The sequence below is a fragment of the Oncorhynchus mykiss genome, chromosome 13, assembly GCF_057628025.1.
Source record: "Oncorhynchus mykiss isolate SJ-2025 chromosome 13, ASM5762802v1, whole genome shotgun sequence".
Classification (NCBI taxonomy): Eukaryota; Metazoa; Chordata; class Actinopteri; order Salmoniformes; family Salmonidae; genus Oncorhynchus; species Oncorhynchus mykiss.
Window position 1 is genome coordinate 11,630,001 of NC_143034.1, and position 5,000 is coordinate 11,635,000.

Sequence of the window (5,000 nt, forward strand, 5' to 3'; positions counted from 1 at the left end):
GATGGAGTCTGCAAAAGACCTGAGACTGGGAGGGAGATTTGTCTTCCAACAAGACAATGATCCAAAACATAAAGCAAAATCTACAATGGAATGGTTAAAAAATAAACATATCCAGGTGTTAGAATGGCCAAGTCAAAGTCCAGACCTGAATCCAATCGAGAATCTGTGGAAAGAACTGAAAACTGCTGTTCACAAATGCTCTCCATCCAACCTCACTGAGCTCGAACTGTTTTGCAATAAGGAATGGGAAAAAATTTCAGTCTCTCGATGTGCAAAACTGATAGAGACATACCCCAAGCGACTTACAGCTGTAATCGCAGCAAAAGGTGGCGCTACAAAGTATTAACTTAAGGGGGCTGAATAATTTTGCACGCCCAATTTTTCAGTTTTTGATTTGTTAAAAAAGTTTGAAATATCCAATAAATGTCGTTCCACTTCATGATTGTGTCCCACTTGTTGTTGATTCTTCACACAAAAATACAGTTTTATATCTTTATGTTTGAAGCCTGAAATGTGGCAAAAGGTCGCAAAGTTCAAGGGGGCCGAATACTTTCGCAAGGCACTGTAAATATGAGTTGTATTTACAATGGTGTTTGTTCTTCACTGGTTGCCCTTTCTTGTAGCAACAGGTCATAAATCTTGCTGCTGTGATTGGACAATATGGTATTTCACCCAACTGTCAATCTCTCACACACCCACTCCTCCTGGTTTACAGCAGTTCTCTGCTGCTCTGGTATAATGGTGTCAAGGGTTCAGGCTGCTAGGAGAGAAATGTGATCTCTCAGCACTAAAAGAGGTGTGTGTGAGTGTGTGTGTGTGTGTTTAGCTGGTGTGTTGAGTCACGTTGAACCACCATAGTAAATTGAAGTAGATAGTGTTTCACGTTTGGTAAAAAATATGAGAGAGAGAGAGAGAGAGAGAGAGAGAGAGAGAGAGAGAGGGCGAGAGAGAGAGGGCGAGAGAGAGGGCGATTGAAAGAGAGAGAGAGAGAGATTGAGAGAGAGAGAGAGAGAGAGAGTGAGGCAAACTAAGAGAGAGAGTGAAAGGAGAGAGAGAGAGAGAGAGAGAGAGAGACAGAGAGAGACAGAGAGAGAGGCAAACTAAGAGAGAGAGAGAGCGAGAGAGAGAGAGAGTAAAAGGAGAGAGAGGGAGAGAGAGAGAGAGTGAAAGGAGAGAGAGAGAGAGACAGAGAGAGAGGCAAACGAAGAGAGAGAGAGAGAGAGAGTGGAAGGAGAGAGAGAGAGAGACAGAGAGAGACAGAGAGTGAAAGGAGAGAGAGAGAGAGAGACAGAGAGAGACAGAGAGTAAAAGGAGAGAGAGAGAGAGATGGAAGGAGGTAAAGAAATAATAGAACACCCCAGTTCATCCATCAACCCAGTGGTCTTCAGATTAAAGACTACCCAGAAATCCCTTCAGTCTGTGGAAAACTCAAGAGGGCCCCTTTCCCAAAAGCCCCACTTGAACTCCAGTGTGTGTGTGTGTGTGTGTATATTTACGTGTGTGTGTGTGTGTGTGTGTGTGTGTGTGTGTGTAGGCATGCTAAACAGCAGACCCACTCCAAGATCAACAGCACTGTGGTTGTAGTCCAGCCAGTGGATACTACAGTTTTCACATGGAAAGATACTGTTACACAACACACAGAACATATCAGACTGATTTCCATGGAAAGATACTGTTACGCAACATATAGACTACCCAGATTATGGTAGACTTACCTAGCCTACTGTAGACTCACTCAGACTACCGTAGACCTATCCAGACTACTGTAGGTCTACCCAGACCTACAGGAGACAGATCAGTCTCTACATACTGTAGACCTACCCAGACTGTTATAGGACTACCCAGACTACTGTAGACCTACCCAGACTACTGTAGACCTACCCAGACTACTGTAGGACTCCCCAGACTACTGTAGACCTACCCATACTACGGTAGGACTACCCAGACTACTGTAGGACTACCCAGACTGTTATAGGACTACCCAGACTGTTATAATACTACCCAGACTACTGTAGGACTACCCAGACTACTGTAGGACTACCCAGACTGTTATAGGACTACCTAGACTACTGTATGACTACCCAGACTACTGTAGGACTACCCAGACTACTGTAGGACTACCCAACCTACTGTAGGACTACCCAGACTGTTATAGGACTACCCAGACTGTTATAGGACTAATCAGACTACTGTAGGACCACCCAGACTACTCTAGGACTACCCAGACTGTTATATGACTACCCAGACTACTGTAGGACTACCCAGACTACTGTAGGACTACCCAGACTGTTATAGGACTAATCAGACTACTGTAGGACCACCCAGACTACTGTATGACTACCTAGACTGTTATAGGACTACCCAGACTGTTATAGGACTACCCAGACTACTGTAGGACTACCCAGACTACTAGAGGACTACCCAGACTACTAGAGGACTACCCATACTACTGTAGGACTACCCAGACTACTGTAGGACTACCCAGACTACTGTAGGACTACCCAGACTGTTATAGGACTACCCAGAATGTTATAGGACTACCCAGACTACTGTAGGACTACCCAGACTACTGTAGGACTACCCAGACTACTGTAGGACTACCTAGACTACTGTAGGACTACCCAGACTGTTATAGGACTACCCAGACTGTTATAGGACTACCCAGACTACTGTAGGAATACCCAGACTGTTATAGGACCACCTAGACTAGTGTAGGACTACCCAGACTACTGTAGGACTACCCAGACTACTGTTGGACTACCCAGACTACTGTAGGACTACCCACACTATTGTAGGACCACCCAGACTACTGTAAGACTACCATACTTAAAGTTGACCGATCATTTTCAACAGGAGAAGAGCCCTCTGCTCATCACACTGTAAAGTTTATACTACTAGAACCTGGGGATAAAGTGCTGGTTCCTGTTGTCTCCTCCTATAGGACGATCCAACACGGAGAGGTGTGGTTACTAAGTATAGACACTTTAAATAAGGTCATTCACTTCATAACAAATGTAGTTTACCTTGTTTCAGGCTTACTCTCTGTCCCATGTGATTTCAGTTAGAGGCACCTCACGCACACGCATGCACTACCACTGCAGGAAATGCACTTTCCCATTCTGTTTCTCAGAAATGAGTACGGTGTGAGTGTGTGTGGGCGCGTGTGCCTGTGTGCGTGTCCTACAGTATGTTGAGACTGAACTGTATCCTTCCAGTCTGGGTCGTCTGTCTACTTTGACCTGTTTAGACATGAACTAGAAGGATTTCTTATGAAACTCTTTCAACCCTTTTATGATTATGGTCAAGCTGGTTTACCAGTGGTCAGAGTGTGTGCGTGTGTGTGTGTGTGTGTGTGTGTGTGCGTGCGTAGGTGTGTGTGTGCGTGTGTGTGTGTGTGTGTGTATGTGTGTGTGTGTGTGTGTGTGTTTGAATACCCTTATAAAGTGATATTACAGCTGTGTAATTATCAGCATATTTTCTATGTTGTACCATTGTGTGTGTGTGTGTGTGTGTGTGTGTGTGTGTGTGTGTGTGTGTGTGTGTGTGTGTGCGTGCGTGCGTGTGTGCGGGTGCGTGTGTGTGTGTGTGTGTGTGTGTGTGTGCATGTGTGTGTGTGTGTGCATGTGTGTGTGTGTGTGCATGTGTGTGTGTGTCTGTGTCTGTTAGTGCGTGTGTGTGTGTGTGTGTGTGTGTGTGTCTGTGTGTGTCTGTGTGTGTGTGTGTGTGTGTGTGTGTGTGTGTGAGTGTCTGTGTGTGTGTGTGTGTGTGTGTGTGTGTGTGTGTGTGTGTGTGTGTGTGTGTGTGTGTGTGTGTGTGTGTGTGTGTGTGTGTGAGTGTGTGTGAGTGTGTGAGTGTGTGTGAGTGTGTGTATTATAATAACAACCAGATTAAGAAGTGATAACATATCCATATTATGTCAATTACACCAGAAATGAAAACAGATGAAGAATTTGTTCTAGAAACACATTTATAAATAATGTATTTCTATATCCTGACAGAATGATGAAGACTGACCCTGTCTGATCCATAATGACTGTGATTAGAGAGACTGTGTGTATACCTGGGTGTGTATACTGTGTGTGTGTGTGTTCGGATGTGTGTGTGTGTGTGTTCGGACGTGTGTGTGTGTTTGGATGTGTGTGTGTGTTTGGACGTGTGTGTGTGTTTGGATGTGTGTGTGTGTTTGGATGTGTGTGTGTGTTTGGATGTGTGTGTGTGTTTGGATGTGTGTGTGTGTTTGGATGTGTGTGTGTGTTTGGATGTGTGTGTGTGTTTGGATGTGTGTGTGTGTGTGTGTGTTTGGCTACTAAACATAGCAGGGTACGTGGAATAGTACGATGGGACTCGACAGACAGACAGACAGACAGACAGACAGACAGACAGACAGACAGACAGACAGACAGACAGACAGACAGACAGACAGACAGACAGACACACACACAGACACACAGACACACAGACACACAGACACACAGACACACACACACACACACACACACACACACACACACACACACACACACACACACACACACACACACACACACACACACACACACACACACACACACACACACACACTCTGACCACTAGCCCTATGTCAACCAGTTCTACAAAGATGGGATTTGACCAGAGCCCTATGTCAACCAGTTCTACAAAGATGGGATTTGACCAGAGCCCTATGTCAACCAGTTCTACAAAGCTGGGATTTGACCAGAGCCCTATGTCAACCACTTCTACAAAGATGGGATTTGACCAGAGCCCTATGTCAACCACTTCTACAAAGATGGGATTTGACCAGAGCCCTATGTCAACCACTTCTACAAAGCGGGGATGTTTCACTCTCTCTGGGACATTCTAGGTTTTAAAATTTCAATTTTGTAGAATGTTTAGAATCAACTCTAGAACCCTCCAGTCACACACAGACACACACACACAGACACACACACACACACACACACACACACACACACACACACACACACACACACACACACACA